This window comes from Musca vetustissima, unplaced genomic scaffold (genome assembly GCF_032173495.1).
Source record: "Musca vetustissima isolate MV318-11 ecotype Yass unplaced genomic scaffold, APGP_CSIRO_Mvet_v1 utg25896, whole genome shotgun sequence".
Classification (NCBI taxonomy): Eukaryota; Metazoa; Arthropoda; class Insecta; order Diptera; family Muscidae; genus Musca; species Musca vetustissima.
The window spans coordinates 176,304-199,106 of NW_026878742.1; the positions used below are offsets into that span (position 1 = coordinate 176,304).

The following is a 22,803-nucleotide window of genomic DNA, read 5'->3' on the forward strand; positions in this document are numbered from 1 at the left end:
GAGAGGAAACTTGCCGCCTTAAAACAAGCAGTTTGCGGTTGCAGCAGAAAAAGGCGCATTTTTAGCATAAGAATATGGCCGCGTTGTTGTTGTTGCAGTTGTAGTAGCTTAATGCTTCTTGTTCGGCACCATAGATTCGTGTCAATAAGAAATGACTAAAACTTGTCTTTACGTTCAGACGACGGAACGAACGAACAAACGTTCGAATTGGACGACAAACATGTGGTTTGCACCGAACATCTGTACCGCGCAAAACCAAGAGAGGTTGCGCTTGATGCTCTTTCGTTAAAAAGGATGCTGGCGGTGTGGTTCGTTGGTTCTTTGGTTTCACCTTTTGTGGTTGTGCCGTTTTGAACCATTCCAATGTTCTATGACCAGAATATTTTTTGTTCAACGCTCTCCTACTACCACCACCATCCATATCCATATCATAGCTGAAGCACAGCAAGCCAAACTGCCATGCATGCTTGTTTGTTGGGCAAGATGCAGCTGTTTCATAGGTCTATTTGAGTATGACTTTTTTTATTTTTTTTTTATGTAGTAACTAACAAATCCGGTTATTTATTTTCTCAAGACTTGTTTTGTTGGGTTCATGTCTTTCTTGTGCTATTTTTAGCCTTCAATTGTAGGGCTTGAAAGGTTTTTTTTTTTAACTTAGTAATTTATATAGTTAGGTTATGTTTACTGTAGAAAAAGAGGATATTTGTATTGGAAATAATTAAAAAAAAAAGAAATACAAATACCCGGAAATTGATATGAAAAATATCGATTGGCGGAACTAAAATCTAGAAAAGACTAGTAGAACGTGGTATTAGTATTTCAATTTAAAATCTGCAGCAGATATTCTATAGAAGTCTTCGGATTTTTTTCTATTGAAAACCTAAAAGAAAAAGAAGAAATACTTCACCTACAGTATATTATCTGTCTATAGAGGCCTACAGGATGACTTTTGTCTCCAGAAGACCCTCAGGAATATTTTGTCTCCATAAAAATCACAGAAAGTTTTGTTTTTTTGTTTTCAAAGGCCTACAGAATATACTCCGTCTCTAGAAGACCAACCCAAATTGTTTTGTCTCCAAAAGACCTGCAGAAGGTCGTCTTTTGTTGTGCCGAATGTCTTCGGTCTCTAGAAAACAAACGGAAACTCTTCTTTCGCCTTGTGAAGATCTGTCTCCTGACTATAGAAGACCTACAGAAGGTATTCCGTCTGTAGAAGGAAGGCCTCTGTTTTAGAAGACCCACAAGAGATCTCCTGCTATAAAAGTACTGCAAAATCTGCAGGAGGCGATCTATTTTTAAGAGTTCAGGGATACCTATATCTATATATTTAAACGATGCATTTTATTATAGGGATCCTAGAATATGTAGTCTATGACTAGAAAATCTTTAGATTATTGTATTCTATCTATAGGGAACCTAGAGTAGGCCTCCGAGGTCTTCAGTCAATGAAAGAGATACAAAAGGTATTCCTAAATAATATCTGATGTCTGTAGAAAGCCTGCAGAATGTCTTCTACAGAACTTCAGAAGTTTCTCTATTTAAAGACACGCTACATAAGATATTTTTGTTTTAGAGAGCATAACAGATATATTCATCTATCGATAACCTACAGTAGGCCTCAAGGTATATAATACCGACCTTCTGTAGGAGGCCAACAGGAATTCTTCTATCTACGAATACCTATCTGCAATAGGTAGAAACCCAAAAGAATATATTCTATGATTAGAATACCCTTGGAAGGGTGTATTCTATCTATCGTTAACCTACAGTAGGCCTCTATCTATATAATACAGAAGGCCCACAGGAAGTCTTCTATCTACGAATACCTATCCTATACCTAAAGAAAACATTAAGAGGACTTCAAGAGATATTCTATCTGCTTCAAAGGTCTTACTATACCCTTAGGAGGTTCGCTATCTTCACTATTCTTTCAAGAGGTCGTATATCCTAGGACTTTTGCCTATTGAATTGCAGAAGGCATACAGATGTCTTACAGTAAAGCTTCTATACATAGAAGGACTTCAAGACGACTTCTTTCTGTGGAGTCTCTCTTTTATATGCCATTTGAGGTGGAGCATCCTCATCCTTTCGCACAACATGCAATAGCCGAGCTAGTCGCAGCAGACTGACTATGTCGATGTCCGTGTATAGATGGTAAAGTTCGTGGTTCATTCGAGGGCGATATTTACCGTCGACGCAGATCGTCCCGTTGATCTTTCGAAGAATTTTTCTCTCAAACACTGCAAGAGCTGCTCATTTCCTTGCGCAAGTACTCCTTATCCATACACCAGCATGGGTAGTATCAGATGTGACCTTGTTTCGAAATTGTATACCTAGACCACAGTAGCATCTGTATATATACTATCCTTCTTCGAATTTCAAAACCGATGTCATTAGGCGGTACCAAGGTATATACAATCTTTGACTACCTCGTAGCTGTAGTTTTCAAATTCCACAATTGGTTTGAGTCTACTGGAAGTGTTGCGCGTTGATACCAGCAGCTTGGTATTCTCGTCATTTACTGCCCAACCCACTTGGCAAGACTCCTTCTCAAGGTGATGGTTACGCTCGCAATGTTCCCTGTTTACATAATACATATAGGAGGACTCATTGAAGGTATTCTGTGTACAAAAAACCTATAGACTTTCACTGCATATTTTTTTTAATAAATGCAAAATTTCGATTCACTGCTATTAATATGAACACAACTGTTTAATTCATTGCTATTATTTTCAACATTGCTATACAAATTAATTTACGCTAAAAGGCCATTAAAAACAACAACAATAATTTCAAATATTTCAACAAATTTTAAAATAATTTTTTTGGTAATTGAAAAACTTTCTTATTTATGCCAAAACAATAACAACAACAAATCACAATAAAATAGATTCATGGCCAAAATAAAAAGAAAAAACAAAGAAGACCAAACAAAAACCTAATATATAGAGTACATTATGGTCATTATCAGTATTATCATCAGCATCAATGAAGAGGAAGAAGACAAAAAAACAAATGAAGAACATTGTAGGCCATACAAAATAAACACAAGACACACACAAACATATACAAGATATAGTACTTGGATTTAATATTAATGCCAAGTTTTCAATTTTTTGTTTATCGTGCTTTGTTGTTGTATTTTTTCAATTTCTTTTCATCATCAAATATGGGTAAATAAGGCCATGTACCCCGCACTCGCTTTAACCACGAAAATAGAGACGATAGTGGTTGGATGCTGGTCACCAGAGCCACCACTACCATTGCCATTATAATTTCAATCTAAAAAAAGAGTACCACTAAAATCATGAAGACTTTTACTGGTTCTTGATCATAATGATGATCAGTATAAAATGAAAGCCTTTAGCATTCTTCCCAGTTTCAGCATCATCTTTCTGCTCATTAGTTTGTGTAAGTGTGTGTCTATGTGGACAATTTATAATAAGCTGTTGAAAAAGCTAGCTTAGAGATAAACGTGATTCATTTGATTTGCCAATTATCAAAAAAAAAACAAAAATAATAATAAAATCACTTTAGCCACTAGAAAATGAATAGAAAAATACAAAAAATCTGGCAAACATTAGAGACAATAATGATGTTTTTGAAAAGATAAATGCCAAATGATAACTTCAAATCGACAACATGGGATTATGTTAATCCACTAGGATGGCAATTATGTGGATATTTGAAAAAAGAAATAGAATACAATTTTTTTCAATTGAAAAAGAAAATTTAAATATAACTAAATATTCAATTTATTAATCAAAATAAATATCGGAAAAGGAATTGTTCAATTACATTTTAGGGTTTAAATCAATTTTTGAAAGGAATATCATAAAATGAAGAACCTCAGTATATATACATTAGGGTTATGATTTTTTTACAAGCTCTCATCCCGGTATCAAATTTTGATAAGATTTTACCTAATATAAAATCTTAAATTTAATGGCGATTAGATTTAAGCATTTCAAATTGTGAGCATTTTTGATTTTGGGTTGTGAAAAATCCATATATTCTGAGCAAGGATCAAGTAAAAGTGGAAAATGTCGATTTTCTATTATGAGCGACATTTTTAAAATTTAGATTCTTGTCCTTGTTTTTCATACGTAACTGGTAGCCAAAAAGCCCTAAATTGTGATTGATAGATTGAGTTGAATGAGCAAGTGAACTAGTTCAGTCAAAGTCGTTCTTTATAGTTCATTTGTTATTCATCAGCTGTTAGAACTATTTCATCGTTCATTCGTTCAACCACTTAAGTTTATTTTAACCTAAATTTAAGGCAACGACAATTTATAGATAATGTCATTATGGCTTTATGTCGGATATATTTATATGTTGCCAACAAAAAAAGTTTGTTGAAACTATTACCAAAGTAAAAAAAACTTTCTGGTTGTCACATCTTACAAATAAAATAGAATTGTGCAGTTCACGAACGAACTAGTTCATATGAACGATTCACTTAAAAGGCCGATTGAACTAGGTCTTACAAATTCGTTATTTTGATTAATTAAAAGAACGAACTGGAATAATCGTTCCATTTAGTTCAAATGTTCTTAAAAATCTACACCTTATAGGTCCACAATATTCCTTGGAACAATTTTTTTCCACTCCTTATAGGTTAATCAATTCCTTTGAAACATTTATTTAAAAATTCACAACTTATAGGTGCACAAACTGTTCTTAATTTTTTTTGTTTAACATCCTCGACATATAGGTCCATTGCCAACGATTGAACTACTGAACTAGAAGACCAAACTAGTTCAGTCAAAAGAGCTGATCTATAAAGAGCGATCAGCCAAATGAACTAGATGGAACAACTCTAATATAAAATACTACCAACTTAAAGAATAAAATGCGACTTCCTCAAGCAAATTGTATTTGCAAAGTGTGTTGACAATGATTTTAATTTACATTCACACACATGCATCTTTTCTCACACGCATTAAATAACAAATGATCGATCAGTGTTCGATTCACATTCGTCGTTCACTAATGTGAATTACTGAACTAAGAGAACGAACTAGTTCATTCATGAGAGCTGAACTAAAAAGACCGACCATCTTTATAAACTTGAAAGTACAACTGTAATAAATGCACAATGTCTCGAGATATATATGCAAAACATAGATATATGCTTTGCAAAAAAAAACCCCGTAATTCGATTTTAATGAATGTATGTCATCTCAAAAATGTCTTGCAATTGTCGCATACAAATATATAAACGTTTTTCTATATGAACTTCAGAGTTCCCTGCAAAAAAATCAGCATGGAATAACCTATGGCTAATTTGCCCTTCTCCATGATTAACATTGTAATTAGAGAGGATGAATCTCAGTGTGAGGTTGTCCTTGTTACGGCAGGAATTATAGAGGTATTTGAGTATTTTTCATCGCACAACCACAGCACTGGTTGCTTCTGGTCATATTGTTGATTTGTCTGTTTTCCCATTCCAGCATTTGACAGCGTTTTGGCGGTAATTCAGAGGTAGAGATAGTTCGGTACTACTGCCGGAACCCACGAACTGCCCATGAGTGCAAAATGAACGAATAGATTTTTCGCAGCCTCTTCGGGGATTCAGGTATCAGAATAAAATCAAGAAGAGCTGGAATCGATCTTGAATTCCATCGGACATTGCAGAATTTTGGCATCTGTTTGAAATCTACCCAAAGATTCCCTAAAAGGTGGAAGAGAAACTTCATGTGATCTTTTGAAATGAAATTTGATTGGAAAGAAGTAGTTACCATAACAGAACCCAAAGGGTTTCTCAGAAGTTTTGCTAGTTCTACCTTAATGGATTGGTTCTATATATAGAGGAATTCAATATTTTACTTTACAAAGCGTTAAAAGTAATTTTAATCATACTCAACTGGTTGCCAACGGTAAAACAAACAACAATAAAAATTTAAATTTGAATGAAAAGGAGTAGTTACCATAATAGGACCCAATGCGGAATTCTACATACATGTGTCAGGATTTATATTTTTACTATGGTAATCACAAGAATGACATAACCGTTTGAATCCTGCGAATTTTCTCATACTGAAACACCTGCACTTAATCCTCGATTATATTTGTTTCTAACTTCATGTTGAAAAAAACTGCGAACTATAACAGTTGTGCCCAAAGTGAGATAGGGAGCGTGGATTTTGGCTTGGCTTGTCATGTGTAATAGTCCGAACAGATATTGTCCACTATTTCATCAATTTGTGGCCAATACACGACATCTTCTCAATTATCGCAGTAACTGCTTCTATGGGTGACGGGTTTTATCCCAGGATTGCATTCACCCGGTATTTTCCAATTACTTGAATCAGTGTAAATATCCTGCTTGACAGGACGTCTGTTGATCTAGAGCATCTCTTTTGTATCTCTGTTGTTACATTGCGTTGTACTAACGTTGGCAGACCACATAGGAGTCGCATATTTTACCACAGACCGGTCTCTATCGCTGTATAGATTGTTAACAAGTGCTGCTAGCTATTGACTTGAGAACCTCATTCCTGCTCCTGACCTTATCGCAAATAGCTTGTAGCTTACGACAATGACAATGAAATGTGATTCCTAAAAGCCTTGGGGTATTTAATGGCCGGAATTGTGGACCCATCAACATGCATATTCAGAGGAAGTCGCATCTTCGATGTACATGTGGAAAAGAGTGTGGGAGTTAAATTAGTGGTGGATATTTTTACATTTTTCGACTGGAAAAACTATGCTATATCTGTGAGATTTAGCAGATTTAGGCTTTCGCAAATTTCATCTAATTTTCTAGACATGTTTTTTTTTGAGAATTACGACAGTATCAAAAATTACCAAACATTTTTAGTGGCATCCTAAATAAAACTCTGCTATATCCGCGAGATTTAGCAGATTTAGCCTTTAGCAAAGGTCATCAGTATCATAAATTCCCACACAATTTCTCATTTTTAGTGTCACCTTAAAGCCAATTTTTCAGAGCAAATCAGCTAAAATCTGAAATTACCTGAAGCAAATGAACTCGATTTGTGTATGTTATTAAACAGTTTCCCTCGCTCTATTTGTTTTATTCTTCCAATTTTAACTTTATTTTTGTTTTAATTAAATATATTTTTGATTAAAATTTTAATTTTACATTTCATTTACTCACACAGGCCAGCTCATTGAATAACACACAAATGTAATTAACATGATTTTATTAAAATTAAAATTTTATAATTTACATATCAGTGATTCGATTCGCCTTTGAGGCAACTAAATAGGTTATGAATGATATATGGAAATAAAAATTGAACCAAAAAAATCGAAATATTAATAAAATGTGTTAAATGATGTTTAATTTAAAATCTTTTTTAAATTGTAATAATGAATGATAATCACACCTCAGAAATAGTGTTTTTGTACTAATTAGAATATATTCCAGGGACATGAAACAATAGGAATCAAATAATAAAATGAAAAAATAATAGTATTACTAATAATCGACACATGCTATTTGCTTTTAAGGTTACCATGGAATTCTACCACATTCTGGTATTAAAATCCAAACACATTTTTCAAAACCATGTGACTGCTTTGCTATCTGCCCTAGTTTGTAACTTCTTAAGGGTGAGTTTTAGTTTTTTCTGCTGGTAGACGAGGAGATCGTTTACAGAAATAACAAAGAAACGAGAATCTAAATTAAATGAGTCCAGGTAGTTTCTTTGATATACCTTTTTCTTGGAAACAGGTAGATAAGACCAAAAAGCAAGGAATAAAAGAAAGAAGAGATAAGAAACAAGTCAGCAAGATATACATTTTTTTGTTTTTGAAAAGTAAATATTGTTAGATCAATAAATTGATCCTTTTTGTGTGTGTGAAAGGAAATGAGACAAGTGTTTTTTCTGCTGCCTTTTGTCTTTTAAATTCTTTCAAGTCCGTTTTTAACACTCTTTCCCATGACTTTGTAAAATATATTTGTTTGACTTTTGACAGATGTAATTCTGTTGTGTGATGTGTTCTGTTTCATTTTATTTTCTAATAAGTATTTTATTGGTTATCTAATTGTTGTTTGTTTGTCTTTGGGGAAATTGAGTATATGTTTCAATATTTGGAATAAAATAAAAAAATCAATAATGAGAAAAAAGGCACCAATTTTACTGCTCAAAAAAAGGAAAATATTTCAAATTACATGAAGTCAAAATCATCCATTACAATATGCAGGAGTTTCTGGTAAAGTTCCGTCTTTTCGGAACCATTAAAACTATTTCACTAAATGAACGATCGATAATATGTTCAACTCTTTCGTTCATCTTCCTCCGATCGTTCATCTTTTTGCTCCAATCGTTCATTTTTGCACTTGTTCCAATTAGTTTCTTTTGATACAACATTCATCTAGATCTTCCGGTTTATTCGCCGAATGAACTGACAATCACCTATGAACGTTTGATCTAAAATGAACTATGGGACTAAATGACCTAGTTCCTTTTGCGAAGCACACGGACAAAGACCGAACGGTTTCAGTGAACCTTATTTTCCATAAAGAATTGGGCTTTAAAGCTTATAAAGATAGAGATCAAGAACTCTATCTACCTGATTATCAAAAATTATGTGTATTAGCTGAATGAGACCCTAAAATGCATGAAAACTGATGAGGTCTTTTCCACCTGAGTGGATAAGCCAAAATGCTAAAGTGTCTTGGGATCGGAAACGCCAAAAATTATTGTTGAGAATCCTCTTCATCCTCAATGTCTTATTGTTTAGTGCGACTTATTGTCTGAAGATAAGGTTGTATCGCCCACTAGCCAATTTTTCACATCTAGGACTCGGAAAAACCAAAAGTTATTGTTTAGAAGCTTCTGCATACAGTTTAGTGCAACGTATACTCTGAAAATAAACATGGACCTACAGTAAAGGTGTTGGATCGATAGACGATTAACGATCGAAATTGGGTGGTATTGATCTGATCATCGTTTATTTTTTACAAAAAGGCGCTAGGTGCCTCGCAAGCAACAAAAGGATTGCTCTTAAACGCACCCTGCCCGTTTGAGGTCTCTTAACCCATCGGTGGCTATATCAACAAGACATTTGGAATTCGAAAAACAAATATGTATTCTTGAAAAGCCTCTGCATCCTCAACGTGTTTGGAGTGGGCTTTTTCAAAAGTAAGGTAATCTGTCAAGGAGTGAGGGGTATTTATGTTCGGAGTTGTATACTATTGATCTACATGCCACGGATTCATCATACTTTTAAGGGAAAGGTTTCCGGTCCGTTGAAGGACCATTTCCAACAGGGTGAATAGGGCAAATTGTAGCACTTTCAGAAGTTGGATGCAGGAGTGGAGTTGGATACTGGAACGAACGCAAGGGAGACGATAAGTTTATTTTTGAATGAGAGAAAATATTCAAGTCGCACCTCCTCTTTATCTGCGCAACCATTTTTTGGCATAGTTTCATATGCAGGTTCCACTTGATTTTAGTTATTTGATGGTCCTAAACGCATTTTTCAAACCGCGTTGGCTGTAATTTGACATTCCAGGTTCTAACGGGGTCCTACCGGGATATTAAGTCTCCTAGCATACAATTTACTATGTACTTAAATGTTTTGGCATGATCCTCATATAATGGTCCCCACCGATATTAAGTAATTTGAAGTTATATGCAGAATTTTCCAACCGAAATGGGTGTATTTTGGCAATCTTTGTTCTTGGAGGTTGCAAAAAAGCTATCTTGCCGAAAAATCCAAAATGCGCAGATTTTTTAAGGGGCTATCCCTTATACAGGTTCCGCTCATTTAAATCATTTTTATGGTCCTAGGCACATTTTTCAGCAGAAAGTGGCACTCAAAGTTATTACGGGTTTCTACCACAATATAAATTCTCCTAGCACACAATTTACAGATCCATATTTTGGTGTAGCCTCCGACCAATTTTAAGTACTTTGAATGATCATGGTGGAGGCTATAAAAATTTAGTTTTTTCTATTTTTTATTCAAAATTAAAAATTCGAATAAATGTAACTGTCATGCCATCAAAATCATATATTTTTTAATAACATTATCAATAAATACTCTTAAAAGAATTGCAGAAATTTATTCTGTTAAAATCGTTTTTGTTACGGCAATCTTGAACAAAAAATCTAAAAGGAACGTGTTTTAAAATATTGTAAACTGATACCATAAAATTCCAAATAAAAACAATGTCTATAAATAACGGTTCATCTGAAACATGTTAGGTATATTACTTAATAATTTATTCATTCGAATTCGTTTTGTTCTTCTTTTTATTGCTAAAAAAAGAAGAATAAATGCAAATTTCAACAATTTCACACCGTTTTTTTTTAAATGGCTTATTCTTGTCATTTTTGCCTATTTTAAATAACTACCGGCAACAAAAAAAATATAATGTGTCGATTCTGATGAATCTACAAAAATTATGAGAATATAATACATAACTGTCAATACAAATCACTCAGCTAATAATCAACAGAAAGGCTCAATCAATGGACAGAAACAGAAACGTAATCAATGTATATAACACAGTAAGCAAACAAAAAATCGAAACAAAAATAGAATTGAATAAAAACTGTTAAAAAATAAAATAAACAGTAGAATGAAAAAATACAAACGTTTATTGTTCGATACAACAGAAGGCAACAAAATTAGACTTTTGTTTGAGTTTTGAGGTGAATAAGGTGAATTTAAACAAAAGTCGAATATATTGTTAAAAAAATTTCAGTTACAATAAAATTTATAAATTTTTAACCAATGTGTATTGTTCTGAGATGAGAAACGGGAACAATAGACCAATTAAGAATATTAATGTAGCCTAGTAGCAAGTTTCTAAATACTCTTAGCATGGATCATATTGACAAAAATTGGAAATTCAAATTCGATATGTCATAAAACGGGGTTATATATTTCAATTCGAAATGAAAATTGATGCCGACAACAACATTCGAAGCAAACTTTGTATTTTGGTAATATTTACTAAATTAATTAAAAGACAAAAATATAGACTACATACCCACCTTCTTTTGATACCTACTAACAAAAATTATATATTTGCGTTGAGTATAGTTTTGGTACACAGATGGACACAGTTTCTTCTGATACATCCTACACAAAATTCATAAATGTATTTTTAAATACCGAATAAGTCCCGTAATAGATTTTATTCCAGTCCAGTGATGTAAAACCTGTACAAAATTTAGAAAAAAATCGATCCCACATACATCTCAGCCTGAAGGTACATTTCAGTCGGCAATGTCAACTGTAGAGTTGGAAAGTCTAGTTCATGAAGCGGATCGGTCTTTTTCGTTTCCTTTTTTTAAAGTTTACACAATTTGATTTTAGCTTTACATATATTTTACTATGTGGCAGCATATGAAAAATGAACAGAACTAATAAAGAAAATGGTAATAAAGGAACGAAATGAAATGAATGAACGTGATCAGGAAAAGGAACTAATGAACCGGACCTAGTTTCGATCATTCCTTTATAGGAATAATTCATGAACTAGTTCGTTCCGGAACAACCCAACTCTATCCAACAGATACATTCTATCTAGTCTATCAATTTGTGTTTTGCTTCGAAATATGCCTTAGTTTCAACGATTTGAGATCGAAGAACAATAAATAGTCTCTGAGGACACATTAATAGAAAACAAAGGAATAGCAAGCCCATTTTTTTTTTGTATTTTTAATTACATGTACACGATCTGATATAGAAATTCGATTATACAGTTTGTTGTTCTATATTTCACTTAGTGATCTAATTAGATTACTTAGCTCATAATTAGATATTACTAAGAGAAGATTGCGCGACATATATTTACGAGTAAAACGTGAAGGTACATTAAATTTGATCACGTAAAGTTCTTATTAAAAATACAGTTCTAAGCATGCTGTGTTAATTTAGTTAAGCTCAGTTGATCGGTTATCGCCAAACTAAAATCTTACAATCTGAATGAAAAATATTGAATTTACTTTCATCAGGGAACAAAATAATGCTGCAGTAGTCTTATTTCTTAATTTCGGCTAATTTTGTATATACAGTGCTGCTCAAAACATTTACAACCAAGTCATCTTTAGGGCAAAACCTGTATTTTTTTTTTGAGAAAACCAATTTTGAAACCAAGTTTTAAATGCAAAAATATTCTTTATTCAGTCGTTTTTAAGGTTGGTAAAACATAAATTTGATATCAACAACAATTTGTCGAAAACCTAGGGCAACATAGAGATCCTTGGGTTTTTTAAATTTGATTTACAATGGGATTTAAATCAGTTGACCGAGCAGGCCAGTCAAGCACACCCAATTTTTCTTAAGGGAACCCCCCCCATTCTCGATTTTTTATTTTTAAGATTTTAAATGGGCTGGTAAATGAATACCAATGCTTGTTAAGGTTTGTAACTTGGCACATATGTATTTGAAGATTTAAAAAGGAAGAAAAATAATTTACCAAAATTTGTTGTTGTTGTTTTGTTGTTGTTTTTTGGGTTCAAAGAAAAGTCCATATTTTCGATGGCGGGCATGATAACTCCTCACTGGAACATCGGAATCCGAAAATTCCAACTGTTTTAGAAAGAGGACATGTCTGGCTCTCGTATGAACTAGGATTATTGACTTCGCACAACAATTAACAAAATGGCGGAACTTTGAAAAAATTTTTATGGAAAATCGCCGATTTTTGACCAAAAACCAAGTTAATACGATAGCTATACACTCACAGAGAAATGTGTAAAAATTTGAAATCGATTGGATTATTAGTTTATGAGTTATCGTGCCCGCCATTCGCAAAAGAGAAAAACGCGTTTAAAGTTTGAGAAGCCCTTTAGCCGTCACTTGATGCTGACACAATAAATCGGCTATATCTTTAAGAGTTCTTGAGATTTTCACTTGAAATTTTGTAGAGACATTCTAGAATTAGAGTAGATTCGAATTAAATCAAAAAAATTTTTGACACCGAGAATGGGGGGGGTCCCCTTAAGATAGTCATTGCTTTACCACCATAGATGTGTAATTGGGGTCATTGAGACATTTCCCAAGATGCTTATGACAACATTACCTCAGATAAAATGTTTTTGTAATCATTTGACCTCATAATTCCATTGATATTATGAATCCGGAAAAACACACCCAGACAATAAAGTTACCCTCATCTGTTTTACTGAACCTTTTGTATTTTTTTCCAGAGGTAGGTATTTTTACCCATATTATGGGAATATATTTTTTATTTTGGGATGTACCCAGTTACCAGATTATTTTACCCGGAAGTAAAAATCGGACCCGATTAATATCATTGTAAAGCTATGAAAATACCTTTCAATTGAGTGTTAATATGAAAGGGATATCAAACCGGGTTCGGTTTTGGGCACCGATTTTTGCCCTTCCTAAATTTCTCAGACTACAATTTGTCCTTTGAACCGTGACGGTGAGGGACTATAATGGACCCAAGTTCGGCTTTTGGAAGTTTTTCTAAAATATCAGGGTTCAAAACCCAGTTTAATCTGTATCTTCCAAACGGTTTGAGATATCACCTTCGTATCACCACTCACTGGAAGTGAAACCTATTTTGTAATAATCGGATCCGTATAACCGGGTACCCGTACCCGAACTTCCGAGGCAAATAACCGGTTACGTCCCCTACGAAAAAAATCTGATCGTTTTTACTAAACTAGAGTTAAGCCCAGTTCTGCATGCTCGAATACCGGTTTCTACTGATCGTTTGCAAGGATGTATCCATTTGAAGCGAATTAGTTATTTCATTGGAGGTTATATATAGGGAGTTGTTGTATAATAATTTATAATTTCTGTTTAAAGTTTTTATGACGCGAAATACTGTCGATTTATGAACATTATACTTTTCAGATGTTTCTTTTTGGGATCAGTTTAGGATCTCCTCTGGCACTGAGCAGTCGCGGTAGCCCAGTACGTTGTTTACTTCATGAATTTGCCTAAAACTTTTTATTTTCTTCAGCAATTTCTGCATAAAATTCGTTTCGATTGCGATCGTTTAAAATTATCTTCTTTATTATATAAAATTATCTTCTTGGATATACCATCAACTTCTCAGGTCTATGTCCTTCAGGGGTAAATCTATACGCTATAGAATACAAATTTTGTGATTTTTCACACAAATATTTATCAAAACCGGCACGCTTATTGTTTGTCCCGATCCCCTTTTCAATGTCAAAATTCGCGATGTTTGGGCCATAATTGCAGCCTATGGAGCGTGGTCCATTTCATCTCCTAAATATTAAGCTATCTTTACCAAAAACAATATGGGTCTTCATTGGCCTGAACCTACATGCAAAATTTCGTGAAGATTGGCCCATAACTGTGGCCTGTATCGTGTTTAAAAAATTATAAAGGAAAGACGGACGGACGGACACACATGTCTAGATCGACTCAGCTAGTCAAGATATGACGATCGGTATTCTTAAAGGTGGGTCTAGGACCAATATTTCGTTACAAACTCTTGGGGCTGCACAAAGCTATAATACCCTGGCAACAGAGTTGTGTAGGGTATAAATATCAGTAATGTGTCAATACTTTTTTGGCACTGTACAGTTTTGAATTGACACCACATTATGCATTGTCTCAAAAATTATTTCCATTTTATGGTGAAGTTTATAAAAATTGTCTTTATTATCGGCAGACTACTGTACAACAAAATAATAAAAATCGTTACCCAGTGTTATTTATTAGAACCGACTAATAACACTTTACCAGCAACTACAACAATAACAAACCCCATGTGACCATAGTGACGAACGAACTAAAACCACAAAGAATCGTTAACTCACCTTATTTAATTAGAATAGTAAAATCCTAAAGCCGGGCTTGGGGGCAAATTAATCGATGGAAAGACAAACAAACGTCGACGAAGACGATGATAATGAATTAAACTGCCTGCTGATGCTGCTGCCGGAGATGATGATAATGGTGGAGACGAGAAGACAGGTTTCAATGTTTGGTTTCAAACACCACCAAACCAACTAAAACAAAAGTGATGGCTAGGAAAGACTACTACAGGAGTCAGGAGAGCGGTTTTTATTTAAATTATTTTTTTAGTCGTTAACAATTTAAAATTTTTTCTGTTACGTTTACTTTACATTTATGTTTGGGTAAATGCAATTGCATGGCTGGATACTGTTAGGATTGAAATTTAAAACCTTTTTTATTTATTTTTTGTTTTCAATTTATTTCATTTTAATATTTTTTTCTTCCATATTTTTTCTCTTTATTTTGTGGTTTTAAATCACCTCACTTTTGTGTTGTTGTTTTACAGATTCATTCTTAAGATGTTGTTGTTGCTGTTGTTTTTAGCATTTTCTTCTTTTCTTTTTTTCTTTTTTGAAATTTGTTTTTATTTATTTTTGTATTTAGATACGTTTACAATAACAACAAAACCAATAACAACTAAACTGGACAACGACCGATTGTATTGCCCAGATTGAATGCTGTTGCGTTTGGCTTAACTGGGCTTGTTTGTTGGCTGTGGCTGACTCTGGCTGGCAGGCAGGCTGACAAACCGACTGTAAACTTGTTTAGATACACCAATACAGACAGGAACGAAGACCAATGATTTTTCTTCCATATGTGAAATATTGAAAAACATACGAAATTTTCTGATTCGAAACTAAGTACTAGGTACTAAAACTAAATTTTGAAAATTTATTTTCAATTTTGAAAATTTTTATTAAAGCTTTTTCAGAACTCAAATCTTTTAGATAAAAGGCAAAGAGGGCAAGGAAAGGGTCGTATAATTGCACGAAGTGACAAAAATTAAAATCACATCACTGCACTTCACTTTTTAAAACCAGATTTTTAAAGGTGATTTCTTTTTGGTAAGCCACAATTTTTGTTAACATGGTTTTTATTTGTTGCTGTTGTTGTTATTTATTGCACTTTAGTAATAATATTTTTATTATTTCGAAGCTAAACATTTATCACCGAACTTTTTGCATCAAAACCGTGAATATTTGCCTTAAATTTTTGTAGCTTCTTCTTTTTTTCTTTTATATACTATTTCTGGTTTGTTTTGCTTTGATCTTTCTTTTTCTCCGTTTCTTTTGGGTTTCAAAAGTTAAAAGAACCCTCGAAATTTATTTGAAACATTAAACAATTTTGGTATTCTTCTTCTTTTTTGGCTCTGCGTTTTGTTCACACCACGTTTTCAAGCCAAACTTCTTCATCTACTACTCTCATAGCTTTAGTTTTGTTGTCGCGCTCAAACCACCGTTCTTCGTTCGTGTACGTCCGCAACTACGAAAATAAGACATGCGACTGCAGCGGCGTCTCAAACGAAACTACTCTCTGCTACTAAAACTTGTTTTTGTGCGCCATTCTCCACACACAACGTTGGCACAACGCTGACGTCGACGTCGGCACCACACACAGCCAGGCAGCGGCAGGTTGCCATTGTAACAGCGACGTGTAGTAGTGCAGTCAACTTCACTCGCCTGTTGTCTCACCAGACGACCGACAGTCAGTCACAACAGAATGTCAGTCAGGTTGGTTCAATGTATTGGCTTATTCGTAGTTATCTATGGCTGTAGGTATGTGTGTATGTTTGTATGTACCCAAACAACCATTCAGTCTATCTGTATGTCAGTTAGTCGTCGAATGTTGACTGTTCGTCGTTGGTTCGTTCATTCGTTCTTTCTATGGCTATGTGTGTATTTGTTTTTGTATTCTGTGTCAACATTTCAATGAAAAGGCGCGCTTCAACAAAGGCAGGCATTCATACAGTCACAGCGACCAATTCACTCACTCACACGTACAACAACTACACTACACAACTATGTAACAGTCATTTGCACGTTATTTTCATTTGTTCAAATGTTTTCATTTCGAATGGTGTTGTCGTGCTGTTGTTGCTGTTGGATTTGTTATATTTGTAAAATTGTAAACAACAAAGAAGATAATGGTGGGGGAAAGAACAAACGTAGCAACATTTCAATCAGAAATTAATAAATGTTGCTAATTGATTGTAAACATTTGCCGTAACTGTTATACATAATTGTATAACACTTATTTAATGTTTATTAATGGGAAATGTTTACAGTACTTGTGGGTATCAAACAACTTACACCGTGTTTACATGTTGAAATTATAATATCATATTAAAAAAGAACATTTGCAGTGAAATCCATTGTACAGTTTGTCAACATAATAGTGCAAATAAATGTTTAATTTAAGATTTCGTTAATTATTCCAAAGGTAGGTATTTTTAGCCTAACCCATTAAAAGCCCACTACCTATAAAATTAAATATGATACACTGGTAGCCAAATCCAAAACACAAAAAATGCGAGGTTAATAAATGCAGCATGACATTTTCAAAAATAAAGATATCGTATTGTTGTTTCAGTTTTGAATTGGGTACTTTATGAAATAAATAATAATTTATTGATAAGGTAACTGTCCCAATTTTTGCCTGGACAAAACATAAGCAACTCTGCAGCTCTAAAATTTTAGTTATTTTTACCTTTAGAATTACTAAGTTTTGGTTTTACCCCTATTTCGATAATTATAAATTAGTTTTTAAAGTATTTCATTACGATGTGTCTTAAGTGCAGAAAGATGTGTCTTAGTGCAGAAAGAATATAAAAATGACTAGAAACAAATACAGTAGATCGTTAAAACTGCTAATTACCAGTGATTGTGTAAAAATAATTTATTACAAAAATTATATTGGAGAAATATTCCATAAATAAATCAGTGATTTCTCAAATTATAAGTTAGACAGTTCACCACGGTTGGAGGCAGAAAAAACAACAGTGCCAAAGTTTGAAATCTTTAGCTAATAAGCTTACCATGGCAGAATTTCACAAGGTAGTCTCATTTGAGAATTTGATCATGGCAACCCTTATTAATTTGAAATTATCAAATTTAATTATTAATATGAAAAAAATTACATAACATTTATTTTACATATTTTCTAAAGCTGAATATTACTCTCAATATTTAACCATGGTTGTTACATCTTATATTTATAAGTTTTTGAGGCAGGGAACTTCAAAATATTTATAAATATACATTATTTAGCAATTTTTGCCACTGAACACATGATATGCGTACATTTCGCAGCATGGTATAATAATAGAAGGTAACAGCAAGTGTTGTTGTACAAAAACGATACAACAACCACATGGAAATTTGTTGTTGTAAGTTCTACTAGTGTCAACTCATTTGACAGAAAAATGTAAACAAACAAACAAATTATCATCAAATTATTTTTATTTTAAAAATGAAATATTTTCGAATCCTCAAAATAGAAATTGAAAAACATGAATGAAAATCTTTCAAAGTTATATTTCTATCGCTTCCACATCTTTCCTATAACTGAGCCATTGCCACATATATGTGTAACACATATGAAAATGCCGGGAATAGCGAGTTATTCCTTGAAGAAAGATTTGCTTCCTGAAACTTTCCCAGCAGGCAGATTGAGTAAATTGAATACGGGAGCATATTTAATAAAGAACAATTTCAAATTGTATGCGTTCCCAATTTTCCTGTTGGGTGATTTTTAAAAACATAATTTGTCAAATTCATATTGACACTAGTAGGGGAGACTGGGGCACCTTCGGCATCGGGGCACCTTCGGCAATCGCGTTTTCGATATGAAGCTCTCACCGTACATCACTAGTTTCGATACATAGGTATCGAATATCGAAATAAATAACTGACACAAAGTTTGAAATTTCTATCTAATAAACTTATTTAGTTACATGGGTTTTTATATTTTTATAGATGTTTCTGTAATATTTCAATTCCACTTCGTAAGTATTTCGCGTATAAAACTTTTTAAATTTTTAAGACAATATTATTAAAAAGTGGTTAACTACGATGTGTATTATTATAGAAATGTTTAAAAATATAATGTTTTTAAAAACTGATCGAAAAAAATGAAAAAAACTATAAAAAGTAAATTCGGGGTACATTCGGCATTTTAAAGTGGGTCACATTCGGCCATATACAGATTGTGCAATATTATTTCCTTAAAATGTTTTTGAGTTTGTCTTTAAAACTAATCCTTTAATATGGTTCGAAATTGCACATATAAGATCAAACGTGCTTGTATTGACGAAAATGCGTTAGAAAAACCCCTATTTCTGATGGTGTGTGCGAGCTTGAGATGTAAACGTACGCCGTTAGAAAATAAAGCTCTATAATTCAAACATTGTGTGGCGTATTAAAACCAAATAGAGCCTTTAGAGGATCAGCATTTCAACCAGACTGATAGCGATGACAATTACCCGGCTATGACTATGTTGCCGAATGTGCCCCATCAAATGCCGAAGCTACCCCGGGTTGGGGCACATTCGGCGAATTTGACTTTTTTTACAAAACTGTAAAATTTTTTAACTAATACTATTTTTTTATATCTTTTTGGTACTATTTTTTATAATGAAGTGTCTGAGGATAATAATCAGCCATAAAGTTGTTATATATGTTGAATAAGTACTGAGATATAGAGCTCTAAAAAAAAAGTGCCGAAGGTGCCCCAGTCTCCCCTATTACGTTGGAATCAAATCAGCTGGGATTTGCTGTTACCTTTTATAATTGTACCATGATTTCGCAGTAAACATTTTCATTCAAATTTTGAAAGCTGAATACTGTCAAAAGCAAATTTATGAAAAAAATTGAAAACATGAGACTACCTTGTGCAATTATGCCATGTAAGCTTACTTAGATTAGATGCACAAGTTTTTGTATTTTTACAGATATTTTTTATATTTCCATTCCATTTCGAAAGTATTTTAAAATTTAAGGCAGTTTTATTAAAAATGTCGTTAATTGCAATGTATATTTTAAAAAATAATAATAATAAACAATAATAATTATAAATGTAATGTTTTTAGAAGATTGATAGATTATTTCTAATTCCTGTATTATATAGGTAACAGGTAAATTGTGGAACCAGACATAGTAGAATGCAAACATATGGAATATAGATAGATCTAAAAAAGTGTGTTTCCGGATTTATAGGCTCTTCCTGCACTTTCCGAATCTTTTATGGCTTTTACAATATCGTTCTGTGTATATCTATGTAAATTATAGATATGCTATTTTTGAATTTGTTTAAAAAACATTGTTTATGCCATGTTCTGACGGGCATTCGAACAACGTAGTTCGCTCTGAGAATTACGTACATGAATTAACCCGTTCATACAACACTATTCATAATTCATGTCATCAGATGTTTTTATTTCAAACTTTTTGTTTCTTGTTTTACACCAAAAATGTAACATATTTTAGTGAATTACATAGGAATCTAAATAGAAAAAATAATTCTCTTTCTCCTGACTATAGTATGAACCCATACATATTTACTTTTCATTCATGTTTTCCATTTTTTCTGAAAATGTTGTTGTTTTTAATACATTTTTATATTTTCTCAATTCAAATGTCACATACTGTCACATATAAAAATTTGGAGAATTTTTTGTTTGAGTTTCCCCACATTTGTTTCTTGTTTTGTACGCTAATTAGAACCAAGGGAAAAGAAATGCATATTGCATTATGTAGAAAACAAAATTTACATCCTGCTGCATATATAAAAACTCTACAATTTTTTACTTTTCATTCATGATTTTCAATTTTACTGAAAAAGTTTGAAAATTTCATAAATATTTTCAAACTGTCAAAATTAATTTATTTTCGATAAATACTCTCAATTGTTAGGGATGGGACAAATTTATTGGTTATTCAGAGAGTGATTCGAATTGAACTACGTACAAAAGTCGGTGTTCGCTCAGACAATTTTGTATGGGGAACTAAGTAATTACTTCATAATTAAGGGTCGAACATGGCATTACTTACTACCAAACAATACAAAACATCGCCCCATAATCAGGGTAAATACCTTCTAATTCTAATATGGTAAACGTTGTCATTTATTTTATTTTAATAATGAAAAACGTAAAGCTATTTCAATATTATTGCAATAAATATTCGTATATCGTTAGCTAAAATGCAAAAAGGCGTAACTAACAAAAAATTGAAATTGACTTTGTCAACACATGTAGTTTATTGACATTCACAATATTTATTCAAAAAGTCAATTTTAATTTTTTGTTACTTACGTCTTTTTGCATTTTAGCTAACGATATACAATTTGTATATTCTGAAACTATTGGGGGCTCGCTACAGCTTCACCCAATGGACTTAGTGGAATCTGTTTATTTCGAACTCTATTTTCTTTAATTACGTATTTCCTTCCCATTTGCCAACCATCTCTATTTCTTCGTGGCAGGCCAAAAGCATTTAAATTCATCGATATTTGATTCGAATGAAAACTCTTCATGGCCATATCAACTGGCCGTCAAGATCATTCGATTTGACACCATTATTCGACACTGGAGCAATTGAAACTCAACATTCGTCCCGTTATGAATGACCTACGGCCCAAGATGTGCAAAAAATTGATCGAAAATTAACTCAAAACCTCAAAAGAATTAATGCCTGCAACAGTTCATGTGGAGGTCATTTTAATGATTTAGTGTTTCACAAATAATGTCAACGTTTCAACTGTACTAGAAAATATGTCATAAATACAGTATAAACTCGATAATCCGGACCTCGCTGCATTTTACAATTCATTGCGTATCCTAAAATCCGGATTTTTTGCAACTTGATAATCCGGATTGTGTTCAAACATTATATATTTTGTTTTTTTATTGAAGTCGTAGCAAATGAAACGCTTGTTTCAGCATGTGGGAATTATAAAACCGTTTTTCTGCCACCAAACACGACAAGCCTTGTACAACCAATGGATCAAAATCCAATAAGAGTGACAAATATGTACTATAAAAAGACGCTGTTGTGTGAAATGATAAATGCTGATAACGAAGATTACACGCAATTTTTGAAGAATTTCAATATTAAAATGTGCTGCATTTTGCTAAAAAAACTCTTGGGGGAAAGTGAGTGAGATCCAGCTGGAAAAATCTGTTCAAGGAAGAATGGGGTTCTGAATATAATTTGCCGTTGTCTGTGCTGCAGGAAAGACCTAATTCTGATGAAAATATTGAGGAGACCAATACGACCTTTATATCACAACTAATTCAAAACTCGTTTCAAATAAACATTAACAACGAAGAAGTTGAGGCATGGATTAACGATAAAAACTCGACAGTGTCAGATATTCAAATTTCTTCAGAGGATAAAGAGGTTGATACTTTAATTGAAACTCAACCCGTGAAAGCAAAAGATGCTGTTCAAAGTTTAGAAACGTCAATAAAATGGGCTGAAGAAAATAATACCATTAGAAAAATGTTTATCTAAATCGCGGCAAACAACTGTACTTGATTACTATGACTGTACTTATTATAGTTTTGAAATGAAGTTATTTTTTTATTAAAAACCAATAACTATTTAAAATAACACTAATTTATTACATATTTAAAACATTTGGAAAAAAACTCGATAATCCGGAAATCTCGGTAATCCGGATTTGGGTCTGCAATCAATTATCCGGATTAACGAGTTTTTACTGTATAGCTAAACAAGTATCAGTCGGTGTTGCCGATAGATATATACCCTCAGCCTATGGTTTGCGGTGGTCTTCGGAGTTACACACATGTCTCATTATTAGCTTTATATAAAGTTTGTCTTTATCGAAGTGGTTTAAGATTCAAAGTTGATCAAATTACTTTAATTTAATAAAAATTTACAAGTTTATAAAATACTGACCCTTTCTGGGGGAGGACATCATGTATGCTTTGTAAAAATAATAGATTTTGCAAAGTTTGGTTCAAATCGGACATTACTTTTGACTAATATGGGATTTATAAATATTGACATTTTTGACCCTTTGTGAGGGAAGTACGAGAAGGAGTAG

General features: G+C 33.0%; 1 pseudogene; it reads left to right on the forward strand.

The window, feature by feature from the left end:
* The first annotated feature begins 2,957 nt into the window (after positions 1-2,957).
* LOC133323511 (serine protease easter-like) overlaps positions 2,958-22,803 on the forward strand; it is a 44,413-nt pseudogene continuing 24,567 nt past the window's right edge.